At 41.0% G+C, this 19,690-nt stretch overlaps 1 protein-coding gene and 1 non-coding gene across 2 annotated transcripts in view; one reads left to right on the top strand and one right to left on the bottom strand.

Moving 5' to 3' along the window:
- Positions 1–19,690, top strand: part of LOC100977039 (supervillin) — a 277,602-nt gene that overhangs the window by 15,497 nt on the left and 242,415 nt on the right. The window lies entirely within an intron of this gene.
- Positions 9,497–9,605, bottom strand: LOC112441049 (U6 spliceosomal RNA). Its single transcript, XR_003029031.1, has one exon. It is a non-coding gene; the product is annotated as a U6 spliceosomal RNA (small nuclear RNA).

Here is a 19,690-nt window from a genome sequence, read left to right as displayed (position 1 = left end):
TTTTTTGGCTTTATTTAAAGTGCTTTTTTTTTTGTAGGCAGTATACAGTTGTATCTTTTTTCCCCAATATGAAAATTAGTCTTTTAATTGGTATATTTAGATTACTTACATTTAATGTAACTATCAATATAGTAATTTTAAATCTGTCATCTTACTGTATGTGTTCTATGTATCTTGTCTATTCTTTATTCCCTTTTCCCTGGTTTCTCTGCCTTCTTTTGGATTGAGGTGTTTTTTGTTTGTTTGTTTGTTTGTTTTTGTAATGATTCCATTTGTCTCCTTTGTTGGCTAATTAGCTATATGTCTTTGTTTTGTTATTTTGTGGTTGCTTTAAGATTTACAGTATAATCTGGGCATAGGGGCTCACACTTGTAATCTTAGCACTTTGGGAGGCTGAGGCGGGTGGATTGCTTGAGGCCAGGAGTTTGAGACCAACCTGGCCAACATGGCAAAAACCCCATCTCTTCTAAAAATACAAAAATTAGTGGGTTGTGGTGGCACATGCCTGTAGTCCCAGCTACTCAGGAGGCCGAGGCATGAGAATCGCCTGAATCCAGGAGGCAGAGGTTGCAGTGAGACGAGATCATACCACTGCACTCCAGCCTGGGCACAGAGCAAGACTGTGTCTCAAAAAACAAACCAACAAACTATTCACAGTATACATCTTTAAGTTATCATAGTCTACCTTTAAGTGATATTATATCACTTCACATATCATATAAGAACATTACAATAGGATACTTCCATCTTGGCCTTTGTATTGTTGTACAGTTTACTTTTACATATGTGATTAACTCCATATAAGTTATTATTGTTTGAGAAGTCACTCCTCTTTTAAAAGCTTAAATAATAAGGAGAAAGCTCTTATGTATTTACCCAGGTAGTAACTATTTCCACTGTTCTTTATTCCTTTGTGTATATCCATATTTCTACCTGATTATTTTTTCTACTTAAAATAATTTACTTTAGCATTTTTTGTTATGTAGGACTTCTGGTGATGAATTCATTCCATTTTTATATGTCTGATAAATCCTTATTTTGCCTTTATTTTTATAAGTACCATGTGCTAACTAGTTGTATAATTGGAGCTACAGCTTTATTTTTGGAAGCTATTTTTGCTGGGTATAGAATTACAGATTGACAATTTTTTCTTTTTAGTTTATGAAAGATTTTGCTTCACTATTTTACACTTGCCTAGCTTTTGACATAAAATCTGCTATCATTCTTACCTTCTTTTGTTTATGTGATATGTCCTTTTTTCTAATTGCATTTAGTATTTTTATTTTTTAAAAAGTGAAGTCTCACTGTGTCATCCAGGGCAGAGTGCAGTGGTGCAGTCATAGCCCACCGTAGCCTCAAACTCTTGGGCTCAGTCTTCCTGCCTCAGCCTCCCGAGCAACTGGGACTACAGGCACATGCCACCACGCCCAGCTGCTTTTAAGATGTTTTGTTTGTTCCTGGTTTTAAGCAATTTGCAATGTGCTTTGATATACGTTAGTTTATATTTCTTGTGCTTGGAATTAAATGAGCTCCTTGGATCTTTGGGTTTATATTTTTATTAGGTTTGGCATATTTTTTCAGCCATTATTTCTTTAAATATCATTTTCTATCCCTCTGTGCCCCCCATGTGGAACCCAATTACATGTGTTTAGGCTGCTTAAAGTTGTCTCCACAGCTCACTCATGCTTTGTTCATTTTTTTAAAACTTTCTTTTCTGTTTTTCATTTTGGATATTTCTATTGCTATGTCTTCAAGTTCAATAGTCTTTTCTTCTGAAATGTCTACCTGCTATTAATCCTATCCAGTGTACTGTTCATCTTGCACATTGTAGATATTATTTCTAGAAATTTGATTTGTGTTTTTATATATTCATATCTCTGCCTAAAATCTTGAATATTTGTCCTTGTCTGCTAATTCTAATACCTTTCTTAACTCTTGGTCAGTTTCAGTTGATTGACATTGTTCCTCGTTGTGGGTTGTATTTTCCTGCCTTTTTGCCTGCCTGGTAATTTTTGACAGGATGCCAGACATTGCAATGTTATCTTTTGGGGGGATGGAAATATTGTTGAGCTTTGTTTTGGGATGTAGATAAATTACTTGGAGACAGTTGATTCTTTTGTCTTACTTTCAAGATTTATTAGGTAGGAGCAGTGCTAATTAGACAGGGATAATTATTCCTTAACCCGTTTATGCCGAGTGTTCCATAATTGGAACACTAAGCTTGTGGGAGTTATTTATATCCTATTGCTTAAGGTCATCACCAAGGTCTGATTTCTCACACACAAAAAATTTGCAACCTCCAGCATAAATGGGTTAAGCAACATCTTTCTGAGTACCCAGTGCTTGTGAATTATGAGTTTTTCCATTCTTTTTGTTTGTTTGTTTTGAGACAGAGTCACACTCTGTCATCCAGGCTGGAGTGCAGTGGCACAATCTCAGCTCACCGCAACCTCCACCTCCTGGGTTTAAGCAGTTCTCCTGCCAGCCTCCCAAGTAGCTGGGATGACAGGCACCACCTTCTACCATGCCTGGCTAATTTTTGTATTTTTGTAGAGACAGGGTTTCACCATGTTGGCCAGGCTGGTCTTAAACTCTCGACCTCAGGTAAACTGCCCGCCTCGGCCTCCCAAAGTGCTGGGATTACAAGCATGAGCCACCATGGCTGGCTGAGTTTTTCCATTCTATCAGGTGGAAACAGACACTGTTTTGCATCAGTACCAGACACTGTTATCTCCAATCTTTTCTAGTGTTCCCCCACCCCCTCAGGCACATGTAGTTTGCTCAAAAACATGCACTGACTACTCAAAGATAAATCTCTGGACTTTTCTGTGTAGTTCTCTCCTATTTGGTACTTGGTCCTGCAAATTCTAATGGCCTGGGTCTACCCCAGATTCTCAGCTCTGGGAGTCTGCTGGGTGATAACCTAGGGTGGCCATATTGCCTAGAATCTGAAAATTCAGATTCTGTTCAGTAGGTTTTTGCTAGGGTCTGAGACTCTACATTTCTAAGAAACTTTTAGATGCTGTCAATGCTCTGGAAAGACTACTTCGAGTAGCCAGGGTCCCTAGATATTCAACAGATATGTAATGTAAACCACATATGTAATTTTACATTTCCTAGTAATCGCATTAAGAAAATTAAAAAGAAACAGGCGAATTTTTTTTTTTTTTTTGAGACGGAGTCTTGCTCTGCTGCCCAGGCTGGAGTGCAGTGGCGCGATCTCGGCTCACTGCAACCTCCACCTCCTGGGTTCAAGCGATTCTCCTGCCTCAGCCTCCTGTGCAGCTGGATCTACAGTGATGTGCCACCACGCCTGGCTAATTTTTGTATTTTTAGTAGAAACGGGATTTCACCATGTTAGCCAGGATGGTCTCCATCTCCTGACCTCGTGATCCACCCGCCTCAGCCTCCCAAAGTGCTGGGATTACAGGTGTGAGCCACCGCGCCTGGCCAAGAAACAGGTGAAATTAATTTAATTATATATTTTCTTTAACTCAGTCTACCCAAAATGTTATTTCAACATGTAATCAATGTAAAAATATTAATGAGACATTTTTTCTTAAATTTTATAGTAAGTCTTGAAATTTGATATGTATGTTATAGCTATCAGATACTACATTTTTATCTGAAATACTTGGTCTATATTTAGCTTTTATAAAATTTGTAGTTGAAAAAGTATATTTGTTAACCAAACCCCAAATATACAAGTTCTCCAGCAACTGAACTCAGCATCAAAAAATCATTCTCCACAATATTTGCATTCAACTTGACAAAACTGGTTCATCTTTTTTAGAATAATTAATTTGACTTTTTGAAACAAAAAATATCAGTTTCAAAGCTACATCTGTTCAACTTAGGCAAATTCACTAACTCTTATGCCAGCTCAGAATTGTTGACATTAAATTCAAAGGAATATTGCAAAAATGGAAAAACTAACTCTAAATTTATCAATATCAACAAAGTATTCCCCAACATTTTCTTATGGATTTTGAAGGCAATTTATATAATGCTTTTGATTTCAGTGAAGTCATCCACATATTGATTCAAGTTACAAAAATGTGTGAAACCATTATTTTTTACTTCTCTTATGAAAAATGTCAATTTTGACATAAATTCTCCTGCCTCTCTAGCTAGGTCATAAGTAAGTTTTTCCTTTCCTTGAAACTTTAAATTTAGCTCTTTCATATATAGTGTGATATCTGTGAAAAAAAACATAAATCACATTGCCTATTTTTTTTTTTTTTTTTTTTTTTTGAGAGAGAGTCTCGCTCTGTCGCCCAGGCTTGAGTGCAGAGGTGTGATCTCGGCTCACTGCAAGCTCCGCCTCCCGGGTTCATGCCATTCTCCTGCCTCAGCCTCCCGAGTAGCTGGGACTGCAGGGGCCCCCCACCACGCCCGGCTAATTTTTGTTTTTTGCATTTTTAGTAGACGGAGTTTCACCATGTTAGCCAGGATGGTCTCGATCTCTGACCTTGTGATCTGCCCGCCTTGGCCTCCCAAAGTGCTGGGATTACAGGCGTGAGCCACCGCGCCCGGTCCACAGTGCCTATTTTTGTCTTCATTGCTTGCTTCGGCAAGCATTCTTTTTTTGTAAAGAAAATCCTGCATTGTAGCTAACTGTACAGTGAATGTTTGTAAAAATTCTTCTATGATTCAACCAGAGATCATTGGCAAAGAACACATGATCAATCATTTCTGGTTTTCTATTTCTTTCAGCAGTTCCATAAACTGGTTCAAGAATCCAAGATGTTTTATAACTGGCCAGAGTTATGAGCTGAGATGTAAAAAAATCATTAAAACAATTTTTTTGGCCATTCTGATTTTGAGTGACTAATTTCATTGATCTGTTTTTGACTGTCGAGGGGAGATGGCATCAAATTCACTATGTTTTTGCTGAAATTGTCTGTTAATATTTTCTGCTTTATTATCTTTGACTTTTTATGTAACACACAGCTTTCTCCTTTTGCTCTGCCACAGCAAATTATGATTGCCATTGATTATGTCGCTTTTTGCTTACCTTCCTCTCCTGTCTCTTTTTTTCTTGACTGTTCTGATTGTATTATTAATTTCTGTGTCTCCACTGGATTTTGTATCAGTCCTAAGGCTTTGGAAAGTGTCTCTGTGTTAGGACTGCTACAAAATTTTCAAAGTGATAAATTAGAAAAATTGGCCATATTTATTTTATAAACTAGAGAAACAATGTAATTATATCTTAATTAAAACAAGTATTTTGATATAATTACCAATTATGATTTACATAGTTATCACCATAACTTGTGCTGTCCGTGCAAAATATTCATATGAACACATTACAGTGTTACATCAGTGTTTAGAAAAAAACATTTAAATGGAAACACTTCATTGACACCAAGTAGATCAGTGATGCTTTCCTTTGTAGACTCATCTGCTACAATGCACCAAATAATATTTTAAGCAATATAGTATTTAAAGTGAAATGTAGTTCTACCAAAGCAATGCATTAATGTTTAATGGAACATATTTTACATTGCTTCAGTTTTTACATTTAAATAAAATCACATGAAATTAATTAAAAGTTGACATTCAGTTCCTCAGTTGCATTCGCCAACTTAAGTAGCCATGTGTGCCCATTGGTTCTTGTATTGGACAGCACAGGCCAGGGGCTACTTGCATTTGAACCTGGGAACCTTGTATCAATAACTAGATGGTTGCTCACTTTTCTTGCCCAGCAACTACATCTTCCTTGCCTTGTCCCACGGCACTCAGGAATTGTAGGAGTTTGGCAAATAAAGTCTTGTACAATTAAGTGGTCTCTGAAGGTCTCTTGATGACCATGACTCTTGGACAACTTCCCACTGTGCTAGGCCATTAGGACAAGTCTGGGGACAACTTCTGACTCCAGGGACAGTCTGTGGGTTGTAATAGGGGTTAGCTTGGGACAAGGCCAAGGCAGAGTTTATAGGTCAACTGCAGCTACTCTTCCTCTTCCCATGGGTTACTAACCAATGACTCAAGAGCAATCTGGCTTGATCTTAGTTGGATGGGAATGTTGTCGGCAGAGGCAGCATTCTCATTGTTCTGGAAGGAGCAGGTTTCATTTTCACACCAATCACGAGAGTGTTAGGGGAAAGCTGTCCCTTAGCTAAGTTGGCTAGGAAGGTTTTCAAAAATCCATCTCAATTAATCATCATAGGCTATGAAATGACACCTGAAAAATATGAAGAAAATGGAATGGGTGGTTTGTGTGTTGAATACAAAATAATGATATAAAGCATTCTAGAATTCAGAAACCAACTTATGAACCAAGATGTTATTTTCAGAGTGGATATACTTACCTTGCCTGGACCCTGATTAAACTCCTCCTCTTTTTTTGTTTAAAGTTCAATTTATATTCTGACCGTTTCTTTGTTTAGAGTTATATTGCTTTAGTTCATATTTTTGTACTGCCTTCACAAAATATTAGGGGTGTTTACTTAGATCTTAGGTTTCTCAAGTCTTTTTCTTCCTTCCTTCTCTTTTTTCTTTTCTTTTTCTTCTTCTTCTTTTTTTTTTTTTTTTTTTTTTTTTTTTAATTTCAGACAAGGTCTTTCTTTGTCACCCAGGCAGGAGTGCAGTGGTGCAGTCTCAACCTCCTAGGCTCAAGTGACCCTCCCACCTCAGCCTCCTGAGTAGCTGGGACCACAGCTGTGTGCCACCATGCCCAGCTAATTTTTAATTGTTTTGTAGAGATGGGCTCTCACCATGTTCCCAAGGCTGGTCTTGAACTCCTGAGCTCAAGCAATCCTCCCACCTCAGCATCCCAAAGAGCTGGGATTACAGGCATGAGTCACCACGCCCGGCCAAGCCTTTTTCTTTTGTCTCTGATCCTCCTAAACTTTCTTTTATCTCCAAAACTCTTGCTCTGTGCTTTGTACATTGCTGCATGTTCAGATAGAGCTTAATCTGTACTTACTCATCACTGATGATTCATAAAATACAAAGTGTGCTTTAGTAACACTGAATAGTATAGTCTAGAATCCTAAAAAAGTTGAGAAAAAGACTTTGTTCTCCTTATTTTCTGTTTTTTTCTATTGCTCCACCTTGTATTAGAAATTAGGAAAGACTCATGGTGAATGTGTCCAATCAGTTCACCTCACCTCATGATGTTTCTAAATAAAATAATAAAATCTGAACCCATAGTCTTCGCCTTTTTTGAGGTTTAAGTATTGGTTCATCTATGTCGTTATGTAATTTCAAAGTGCCTTCCGGAAAATCCCTCGGGATGGAGATGACTCAGGATAGCTTTGCACTGGTTTGTTATGGGGCCATCTAAATGAATGAATGGCCCTCTGAAATGGCAGCAACAACCCTAAGCTGCCTGGGTTCCAGTCCCAGTTCTGACACCGTCTAGCTGAGTAGCCTCAGCCAAGTAACTTCCCACTCTCTAAACCTCATTTTTCTGTCTATACAAGGTAGGAATTAGATGATGACATTGCTTCCCAAGCCTTCCCACCCAACACTAGTGGCCCTTGAGATATCATTGATTGGGTGCTTCTCCACTATATCCATGGAAATTGGAGAAATGCTGTGTGCTGAATTCTATTCCATATTCGGCTTCCAAAAGCTCATAAGCACATTAGAGACTGCAAGAAGCCTTGAAGTAAAGAAATCTGCTTAACATTTTTAAACCTAGCATTTTCTAAACTCTTTGAACTGGAAACTCTCCCTCTTTTGGAGGAAAAGCTTCAAGTGTATTGGAGTATCCTGTAGTACATAGTTTGGGAAATGCTGGAGTAGATCAGTGGTCGGCAAATAGCAGCCTGCAGGCCAAATCCCTCTTGCCACCTGTTGTGTAAATAAAGTTTTATTGGAACACAGCTACACTCATTCATTTATGAATTGTCTATTTGCCCCAGAATAGCCAAGTTGCAGAGTTGTGACAGAGACCTGTATGGCCCATACTGCCTAAAATATATTTACCATCTGGTTATTTACAGAAAAAAAAATTTGCTGACTCCTACACACAGGATTATTTTCAAAGTGATTCATGAACATGGCTGAAAAAATCAGATCGTGGAGGAATGTTGTAAATGAAAAGCAATAGCTTTGTTCCAGAAGCAACACATTTTTAATGGTTCCTGTTAAAATTATTTTAGTGGTTATTACTAATAGTTGTATAACTCCTCACTCAGCCACTTCTGATGTATGTGCTTTGGGTTGCCTCTGTCTGTTTGACAGACCACGTTCACATGCACACACACACACACACACACATACACACACACACACAGAGGCATGTACAACTTCTTAGTTTTATCAGTACATGAATTCCTCTCTTGATTACCACTGCAGTTTGTTTTCTTTTTTTCTTTTTTGAGATGGACCGTCACTCTGTCGCTTAGGCTGGAGTGCAGTGGTGCCACCTTGGCTCACTGCAACTGCCTCCCAGGTTCAAGCAATTCTCCTACCTCAGCTTCCTGAGTAGCTGGGATTACAGGTGCCCGCCACCACACCCAGCTAATTTTTTTGTATTTTTAGTAGAGACGGGGTTTCACCATGTTGGCCAGGCTGGTCTCGAACTCCTGATCTCAAATGATCCACCCGCCTCAGCCTCCCAAAGTGCTGGGATTACAGGCTTGAGCCACCGTGCCCAGCCCTACCATTGCAGTTTTAATGTTCATAAACCTCTATATCTTGTTGCATTTATTTCCTACCTATTAGGTGCCAAATTTTATAAGATGAGGGGACTAGTACCACTAGCCTTCCGCATTCCTCTCTTTTCCTGTTGTCCATCTTTCAGCTTTTCTCAGCTATGTCTTTATTTTTAGTGTTGAGTCTGATAACATTTGCCTTCTCTATCTGGAAATATTTTCCTTGCATTGCCCATTGATTGAGTCTAAAGGTTGCAAGCTGTCTTAGTCCCTTTAGTGTTGTTATAAAGGAATACCTGAGGTTGGGTAATTTATAAAGAAGAGTTTTATTTGGCTCACGATTCTGCTGCTGGAAGATTGGGCATCTGGGGAAAGCCTCAGGCTGCTTCCACACATACTGAAAGGCAGAGAGGAGCTGGCATGTGCAGAGATCAGATAGCGAGAGAGAAGGCGAGAGAGAGGAAGAAGGTCCCAGGCTCTTTCTAACAACCAGCTAAGGTCGCAGGCTCTTTCTAACAACCAGCTCTCCTGGGAACTAATAGAGCAAAAATTCACTCACTGCCTCCCCGCCCCCCAGAAAGAGCATTAATCTATTCATGAGGAATCCACGCCCATGACCTAAACACCTGCCATTAGGCACCGCCTCCAACATAGAGGATCAGATTTCAACAATGTTCCAAAGGGTCGAATATCCAAACCGCAGCACAAGCCAATGAGCAGTGTTAATGTAAATACTGTCTGTAGAAGAGCCAAGCAGTTCTTGCTGTGATTATACTTCCCTCTCTATAATTCTAATATCACAACTGTGGCATCACTCAAAATAGATAGTTCTTAATATCTTTTTCTTTAAAATTTTTTAAATTTTTATATTTTTATTAAAATATATAAAAAATATGGAACACGTCATGAATTTGCATGTCATCCTTGCGCAGGGGTCATGCTGATCTTCCAATTTTAGTATATCATTCCAATTTTAGTACATGTACTGTAATCCACCCGCCTTGACCTCCCAAAGTGCTGGAATTACAGGCATGTGCCACCGTGCCCAGCTGCTCTAATATCTTTTCCAATTGAGTTCATTCTGCTAATTTTTACCAGTTGCTCTAAATCATGGCACTTTTTTTTTTTTTTTCTTCAGACAGAGTCTCACTTTGTGTCACCCAGGCTGGAGTGTAATGGCGTGATCTCGGCTCACTGCAACCTCCACCTCCCGAGTTCAAGTGATTTTTGTGCCTCAGCCTCCTGAGTAGTTGGGATTACAGGGTGCACCACCACACTTGGCTAATTTTTGCATTTTTAGTAGAAACGGAGTTTCACCATGTTGGCCAGGCTGGGCTGGAACCCCTGACCTCAGGTGATCCGCCCGCCTTGGCCTCCCAAAGTGCTGGGATTACAGGCGTGAGTAGTGTCACCTGTCCAGTCATGGCGCATTTGAACCATGTCTCTCCTGCTTTTTGTTGGTGGCATTTGTTTTCCCTTGAGGTTTATTTATTTATTGAGACATAGTCTTGCTCTGTCACCCAGGCTGGAGTGCAGTGGCACGATCTCACCACAGAACAATTTCCACCTCCCAGGTTCAAGTGGTTCTCCTGCCTCAGTCTCCACAGTAGCTGGGACCACAGGCGTGCGTCACCATGCCCAGCTAATTTTTGTATTTTTAGTAGAGACAGGGTTTCACCATGTTGGCCAGGCTGGTCTCGAACTCCTGACTTCAGGTGATCCGCCCCCATCAGCCTCCAAAAGTGCTGGGATTACAGGCATGAGCCGCCATTCTGGCCCCCTTGAGTTTTTTTATTGGTTTGTTTTTTTGGTGTGTGTGCCTTGTTGAGGGAAGAATTGTGCCTCCTTGACTATTTCCCTCAAATCCTCTAGTTTTTAACCCATTTGTCTATTGCCTGAAATAAATGCATTCTTTTTGAAGACATTCTTTACGGATTCCACTCACTGATGTCCTCATGGCTTCCTAGACTTGCAGTTGTTAATTTTCCTTAAATTCAAGGCTTTGTTCTACCATGTGTTGGATGCCACATCTCTTTGCCTGTGTTTTACATTGATTTTTTTTGAAATATATTTAATAGTCTTAAGTGACTTATTCTGATTGAGGCTCACTTTCTGAGTCTTACGCGTTTGAAAATGTCTTTACTATGATTGGTATGGGTTTCTAGGCTTGAAATAAATTTTTCTTTAACCTTCAAAAATCTTGCCATGTTGTTGCAGATTTGAAAAGGCACATGCTGGTCTGTGTTTGTTATTAACTGACTCTTTTTTCCTTTTTGAAAGCTACTAGAGTTTCTTTCTCTTTATTCCTCAATATTCTGCAATAATTATTAATACAATTATATAGTAATTTGACAGTGAGATGTCTAAATGTGAGTCTTTGCTCATTTATTGAGTTTGGTAGTCAGTGGGTGTATCAGTCAGGTTCTCTTCACACAAAAATCACACAGATTTGAACAGGGAAACTTTAAACAATCATTGATTTGTAGCAGGGGATTAACTACTAAAAGGAAAAGAGAGCTGTAAAGAATACAGGAATGGTTGGCTGGGCGTGGTGGCTCACGCCTATAATCCCGACACTTTGGGAGGAGGCCAAGGTGGGCAGATCGCTTGAGCCCAGGTGTTTGAGACCAGCCTGGGCAATATAGTGAAACCCTGTCTCTACAAAAAATTAAAAAGTTAGCCGGGCATGGTGGCACGCACCTGTAGTCCCACGTACTCAGGAAGCTGAGGTGGGAGGATTGCTTGAGCTCAGGAGTTTGAGGCTGCAGTGTGCCATGATCACACTCCAGCCTAGGCAACAGAGTGAGACCCTGCCTCCAAAAAAAAAAAAAAAAAAATTAAGAAAGAATGTGAGTGACACATACATTGAGCAGCCCCTCCCTCTAGGGCTGAGGCAAGATCGAGTTCAGAAGCGGCTGCCTCTCGCGCACCCCCAAATCTGAAATTCAGATCTCAGGGCATGGCTCCGTGGCCCATTGAGGCAGCACAGTTTGGGGAGGAGTTGCATGCTATCCCATGTGGGATACCTCCTGCTCTGGTGTTTAAAAAACTGCTAGAAACCACCCACCCACTGGGTGCCTGCAAGCCTTGCTGGGAGCCGGCTGGGTGCTGGGGGTACTCACTGGAGACCTGCTCACAGGTTTGCTCTACTGAACCTTGTGAGGATGCTGCCTGCTGGGGTGTCTGCCAGACTTACCGGGAACCACCTGCAGGGTGCTGCTGAAACTCACTGGGGTGACGCCCCTGGGTATTCCACAGGCTGCTAGCTGCTGCAGGCACAAGCTGGTGAGAGCATACCCCATAGGAGAAAAGTCGCTTCCTCCTGCACGACTTCTCCAGCACCCTCAACCAGCAAAGCTTAACCTGATGTCAGCTGGCAAAGGAGAGACATTGACCACGTCCAGCTCCCGTAATTCAAAGGAAGGCAAAGAAGGGTATCTGCAGCTGAGAGGTAACACATGGATAAACAGCAAACATCTTGAAGTCTAAAAACTTACTTGTCACCTTAGCTCTGGGGAGTTTTCTTGTACAGGTTAAGCATCCCTAATTCAAACATTTGAAATGCTCTGAAATCCGAAACTTTTTGCGTGCCAACATGACACGACACTCAAAGGTTATGCTCATTGGAGCACTTAGGGTGTCAGAGTTTTGGATTAGAGATGCTCAGCTGGTAAGTACAATGTAAGTATTCCAGAATCCAAAAGCGTCTGAAATCTGAAACACTTCTGGTCTCAAGCATTTTGGATAAGGGGTACTCAAACTGTATTATTTCTTTGATAATTTCTTCCTCTTCCCCCTGCCCCATGTTTTTCTGTGGTTTTTAGAACTCTGATTGGTCAAATGTTAGGCTTCTTCGGTTCCTTCTCTGGCTTTTTAATCTTTTCTTCAATTTTTTGTGTTTTTGTTCTTTTGCTTTGTGTTCTGGGAGACTTCCCTAACATTATCTTTGTACTCTTCTATTGAACTTTTTATTGTGTAATCATCTTTTAAAATTCGTTCGGCAGGTTTTTTGTTTGATTTTTTTGTTGTTGAATTTGTTTTTGTTCTATTGGCTGTTTTGTTTTTTTTGCTTTTTCTTGTGTTTTTCTCAGTAGAGCAAACCTGTGAACAGATCTCCAGTGAGCTCCAGTGAGCTCCACCCACACCCAGCAGGCTTCCCAGCAAGGCGTGCACACTGTATACTTTTTATAGCATTCTGCATTGTTTTTCTTTTATATTTGCGTGTTTTATGGTTATATTCATCTTCCAGAAATGTCAAAATCTTTCGTTTTCTTTTTCTTTTCTTAAATTTTTTGAGACGGAGTTGCCCAGGCTGGAGTGTAGTGGCGCAATCTCGGCTCACTGCAACCTCTGCCTCCCAGGTTCAAACAATTTTCCTGCCTTAGCCACCCAAGTAGCTGGGATTACAGGCGCCCGCCACCACGCCTGGCTAATTTTTGTATTTTTAGTAAAGACAGGGTTTCACCATGTTGGCCAGGCTGGTCTTGAACTCCTGACCTCAGGTGATCCACCCACCTCGGCCTCCCAAAGTGCTGGGATTACAGGCGTGAGCTAACGCACGTGGCCAAAATCTTTTGTTTTCTGATGACTGATTATTTTCTCTTCGCTGATGTAAATTTGTACTTTTTTTTTTTTTTTTTTTTTGAGATGGAGTCTCACTTCTGTCTCCCAGGCTGGAGTGCAGTGGCACGATCTCGGCTCACTGCAAGCTCCGCCTCCCAGGTTCACGCCATTCTCCTGCCTCAGCCTCCCGAGTAGCTGGGACTACAGGCGCTCGCCACCATGCCTGGCTAATTTTTTCTATTTTTAAGTAGAGACGGGGTTTCACCATGTTAGCCAGGATGGTCTCCATCTCCTGACCTCGTGATCCACCTGCCTCGGCCTCCCAAAGTGCTGGGATTACAGGCGTGAGCCACCGCACATGGCCTGTACATTTTTTTAAAAGTTATTTTTACCATCATTTTAGCGGGCCAGACTACATGAGTTTAAATCACAGCCCTGATATTTACTAGCCATGTGACTGTTCTAAGCCTTCATTTTCTCATTTATGAAATGGGGATGATAATAGTGACCTAGGTTATAAATCATAAGAGTATAAATGAAATAATACACGAAAAGTCCTTAGCACAGTGCCTGGCATATACTCACTGTTTTAAAGATAGCTTCAGCTATTATTATTTGTAAACATACCACATTATTTTAAACTGACTATAATCCATTTAATCATTATTTTAAAAGCACTTCTAGTCTGTAAAATATAATTTCTTTGGTCTTATTAATTACCACTGCTACTGCTGTCACTATTACCACTGCTACCACAGATATCTTCAAGCAAGCAGATGTAGGAATTAATAGAAATTTGGTTTAAGGGCAAATTAATGGCATACAATTTGGAGACATTTACTTAGGATACAAAATCAATATGCAAAAATCACAAGCATTCGAATAAACCAACAACAGACAAGCAGAGAGCCAAATCATGAATGAACTCCCAATCACAATTGCTACAAAGACAATAAAATACCTAGGAATACAGCTAACAAGGAATGTGAAGGACCTCTTCAAGGAGAACTACAAACCACTGCTCAAGGAAATAAGAGAGTACACAAACAAATGGAAAAACATTCCATCCTCATGGATAAGAAGAATCAATACTGTGAAAATGGCCATACGGCCCAAAGTAATTTATAGATTCAATGCTATTCCCATCAAACTACCACTGACATTCTTCACAGAATTAGATAGAAACTACTTTAATTTTTACATGGAACCAAAAAAGAGCCCGTATAGGCAAGATAATCCTAAGCAAAAAGAACAAAGCTGGAGTCATCACCTACCTGACTTCAAGCTATATTACAATGCAACAGTAACCAAAACAGCATGGTACTGGTACCAAAGCAGACATATAAACCAATGGAACAGAACAGAGACCTCAGAAATAATACCTCACATCTACAACCATCTGATCTTCGACAAACCAAACAACAAAAAAGCAGTGGGGAAGGATTCCCTATTTGTTAAATAGTGCTGGGAAAACTGGCTAGCCATATGCAGAAAACAGAAGCTGGACCCCTTCCTTACACCTTATACAAAAATTAATTCATGATGGATTGAAGACTTAAATATAAAACCCAAAACTATAAAAACCCCAGAAGAAAACCTGGGAAATACCATTCAGGACATAGACATGGGCAAAGAACTTCATGACAAAAATACCAAAAGCAATTGCAACAGAAACCAATCTAATTAAACTAAAGAGCTTCTGCACAGCAAAAGAAACTATCATCAGAGTGAACAGGCAACCCACAGAATGGGAGAAACTTTTTGCAATCTACCCATCTGACAGAGGTCTAATATCCAAAATCTGCAAGGAACTTAAACAAATTTACAAGGAAAAAAAAAACCCCATCAAAATGTGGGCAAAGGATATGAACAGACACTTCTCAAAAGAAGACATGTATGCAGCCAACAAACATATGAAAAAAAGCTCGACATTACTGATCTGACATGCAAATTAAAACCACAATGAGATACCATCTCACACCAGTCAGAATGGTGATTATTAAAAAGTCAAGAAACAACAGATGCTGGAGAGGATGTGGAGAAATAGGAATGCTTTTACACTGTTGGTGGGAATGTAAATTACTTCAACCATTGTGGAAGACAGTATGGTGATTCCTCAAGGATCTAGAACCAGAAATACCATTTGACCCAGCAATCCCATTACTGAGTATATACCCCAAGGAATATAAATCATTCTACTATAAAGACACATGCACACACATGTTTATTGCAGCACTATTTACAATAGCAAAGACATGGAACCAATCCAAATGCCCGTCAATCTACAGGTATGAGCTGCTATGCCCAGCCAAGTCGATTTATTAAAAGTAGCTCAGTATATACCCAAAGGAATATAAATCAATTATTCTATTATAAAGAAACATGCACACATATGTTCATTGCAGCACTATTTACAATAGCAAAGTCATGGAATCAGCCTAAATGCCCATCAGTGATAGACTGGACAAAGAAAATGTGGCACATATACACCATGGAATACCATGCAGGCATAAAAAGGAATGAGATCATGTCCTTTGCAGGGACATGGATGAAGCCAGAAGCCATCGTCCTCAGCAAACTTATGCAGGAACAGAAAACCAAACACCACATGTTCTCACTCATAAGTAGGAGTTGAACAAGGAGAACACATGGACATAGGGAGGGGAACATGACACACTGGGGCCTTTCGGGGGTTGTGGGTCAAGGGGAGGGAAAGCATTAGGACAAATAGCTAATGCATACGGGGCTTAAAACCTAGATGATGGGTTGATAGGCACAGCAAACCACCATGGCACACGTTTACCTATCTAATAAACCTGCACATTCTGCACTTGTATCCCGAACTTAAAAAAAAAAAAAAAGATTTGGAGACATTTAAATTTTCTTTCCTTTGAATTTTTTCTTGCAACTTTTTAAATTTTGAAAACACGATACCTACAGAAAAGTGGGAAGAACAGTCTATATTCTCCCTTTGCCTCCTTTCTGTATGGACCCTGATGGTTACATGGGGCCCTCCAGAATATCTAGGATCATTTCCTCATCTCAAGATCCTTCAATTTATCACATCTACAGAATCTTTGCCGTGTCAGGTAATATTCACAGTTTCCAGGAATTAGAATGTGGATATCTTTTGGGGGTCCATTATTCAGCCAGCCACACACACCTTTATCCTTTTGTCCGTGAATAAAGTTAATATTTACATTAACTTTGGCCATACCCAAAATCTCTTTGGGAAAGTTGCAAATTGGAGGAGAAAATGACCCCTTGCATTTTTCCTTTAATTTCCAATATCCAGGGATAAAGAACTTCCAATGCTACTTCAAGGTTTATATTACTATATTTTAAAAAATTGGGAGGCTCTCATTCCTAGTCTCATTACATTTCAAAGGCATTAATACCCTGCTTTAAAAATCAGCACCAAATATACATGGCTTAGACAGATCGATTGCATACATCTCAATCTGTCACATAAGCGAGAAGCAATTTTTTAAATTGCTTCTTTAAATGTAGTAGGAGTTAAAGGAGTTCCCTGTTCCCTTCCCCAACCCCCTGAAAATCCCCAGGACTCCTGAGAGGTGTCTGCATGTCTTTTGGTTTGGGAGATTAGGTAGGGCTTGAGTCACTCTGAGTTGTCCTCTAGGATGGAGGGGGCAGTGACGTTGAACAGGTACCTGAATGGCCAAGGAGGGGTCAAGTGTAGAATTCAGTTTCACCAATAAATGATGATCGTGGTTGTGAATGAAGGGAACAATTTGCGGGGGGAAATGGTCAAATGATCAATAAACTGAGAAATTAAATTTTAAGCAGAATTTGGTGAAGAAATTATTGAGACCTGCTCTACATGAGAACCCATGTTAGATGCTTTGGAGGATTAAAAAAGAAGAGGCCAGCACTTTGGGAGGCTGAAGTGGGAGAATCACTTGAGGCCAGGAGTTCCAGACCAGCCTGGGCAATGTAGTGAGAGCCTATCTCTACAGAAAAAAAGAGAGAGAAAGCATGAGAAAGTCATTTCTGCTAGTGAGAGAGACATGGTATAAACATTTCAAAATTATTTGTAAGACAACATATTTTGTGGCACAGTTTGGTGCATGCTCAGTTCCTCGGTGAACACACATACACACACACACGACACTGCAAGTTTAGGGAGTGGCGTGAGCTCTAAAAACTTGGAAAACTTATGAGAAAGCACAGACGTGGCTGAGGGAGGAGTGGTTGCGATTTTGAGCATGGTAGGCTGAGGCGCCCAGCCCACTGGAGCAGGAAGTACCAGTGAACTAGGATATTAATGAACAGTTCAAGAACCCACCTGAGGCTAGGCACAGTGGCTCATGCCTGTAATCCTAGCACTTTGAGAGGCCGAGGCGGGAGAATTATTTGATGCCCGGAATTCGAGATCAGCCTGGCCAACATAGGGAGAGACCCCATCTCTACAAAAAATAAAAAAATTAGCTGGGGTGGTGTCATGTGGCTGTGGTCCTAGCTACTCAGGAGGCTGGGGTCAGAGGATCGCTTGAGCCCAGGAGTTTGAGGCTGAAGTGGGCTGTGATCACACCAGTGCACCCCAGCCTGGGCGACTGATCTAGACCCTGGGCTCCTTCCCCCAAAAAAACAAAAGCCCACCTGACAGGGACTTTGGAGGAGAGACTTGGCCTTTACTATTAACTTTCCCCAACTGTTTGTCAGGGCCACTGAGGAATCCCATTTGGGATGAGAAACACCCCACATTGCAGGGCACGGCTACCTGCAGGCAATCCTGAGAATCCCCCTGGACGCTGGTGTCTGGATCCTTCTGATGCCTGCCTGCTGGTTCCACGAGTCTGCTGGCCCCAGGCCAGGCCCTTTGTCGGAGCCCCAGCCACAGGGGCTGCTGGCGTGCATTTGGAGAACCAGCTGACAGAAGCCCTGTGTTCTATTCCCCTCCCCTTCTCTGCTTCACTTGCCATGAATGAGCAGAACATGAGTGGAAAAGAGTGATGCATTTGGGGTGGAAGATGCGATTGTCAGGTGCAGGGTTTCTGGCACCAGGTGGTGGAGAAGGAGAAAGGCCTGACATCTCTGGAGCAGTGGGGGGCTGGTCTGGGGAAGGGGAAGCACAGAAATGCTCAGCATCTGGCGTTTCACCCTCACGGTGATCCAGGTTACCCTCAAATCCAGTGTTAAGAGGGAACGTTAAATAATGAACCCAGAGAAACTTTAAAAATAGCAGAGAAAAATTATGAAAATGGAGGAATAATCCCGAATCTGTTTCAAGGTTAGAAGTTTGTTTCTGCTTTTACAGAAACTAAGCTCTCTCTTTTTTCTCTATTAAAAATAAATGCCTAGATCCTTTCACATTGCACCGTCGCTTACATGGGGCCCCTTCACATTTTTGAACTGTCTTGGACGAGAGCCTAAGATCCAAGATGCGTTCTCTTTTTACAGCAAAGTGAAAGGAAATAAGACTCATTCATTGAACGAATATTTGTGAGGCAGCCTGTCAAGTTGCCTTAGAATCTGGGCCAGGTAGTGAGATCAGTAAGATTCTACCCTTTTTCTCCTAAAGTCTGAAGTCAAAGGAGGCAACTTCAAAATAAATGAAGGTATCTATGATGGGCTGAGTGTTGAGAGTTTGCACCAGGGACAGCTCAGAGAACAGCTGCGTGGGGACAGGAACTATCTGGGTGAGCAGATTGTCCACAGATAATTCAAAGTCATCAAAGGTCAAAGGTCTGTGAGCTGTGCTTGTTTAGGGATTCATTTTCAGTGTCTCTGTAATAAGTTTTGAACTGATGGCTGTTCGGGTTTCCAAAGGACAGAACCTTGCCTTCTTTATGAAATGGAATAATTTTATTGACAATTTCTACAGCTGATAAACCTCGTGAACATGTGATCTGAGCTAACTTCCTGATATTGGCTGCAGCTTTGCTCAGTATCCAGGGAGTATCTGAGTGAGCTCAGAAACACAGAGCCCGTGGCTGCTCTGTGGGTCCATGCAGTTGTTAATCTCACGCAGAACCCAGCAGGGAGGTCAGTGTGGATGGTTTTTGTCTTAGATCCAGTGAGACATATAAATGCTGTAAGAAGACTCTGGTTGCACTGTTGAATGTGGATTTTTTTTTCTTTGAATAATTTTTTCTTATTTTGATGGAACATTTATTCAAAATGTAGCACCTCCTCTGTCCTTTATGAAGTTATAGTATGGGATGGTTCATTGTGACACACTTTTAAAGCTCTTTACTTTTTTTTTTTTTTTTTGGAGATGGAGTCTCGCTCTATTACCCAGGCTGGAGTGCAGTGGTGTGACCTCAGCTCACTGCAATCTCCACCTCCCGGGTTCAAGTGATTCTCCTGCCTCAGCCTCCCGAGTACCTGGGATTACAGGCACCCGCCACCACGCCCGGCTAATTTTTGTTTATTTTAGTAGAAATGGGGTTTCACCCTGTTGGCCAGGCTGGTCTCGAACTCCTGACCTCAGGTGATCCATCTGCCTCGGCCTCCCAAAGTGCTGGGATTACAGGCGTGAGCCACCGCGCCCAGCC

This window comes from Pan paniscus, chromosome 8 (genome assembly GCF_029289425.2).
Source record: "Pan paniscus chromosome 8, NHGRI_mPanPan1-v2.0_pri, whole genome shotgun sequence".
Taxonomy (NCBI): Eukaryota; Metazoa; Chordata; class Mammalia; order Primates; family Hominidae; genus Pan; species Pan paniscus.
The sequence above is the reverse complement of the archived record's forward strand: the minus strand, read 5'-3'. Positions and strand labels throughout refer to the sequence as shown.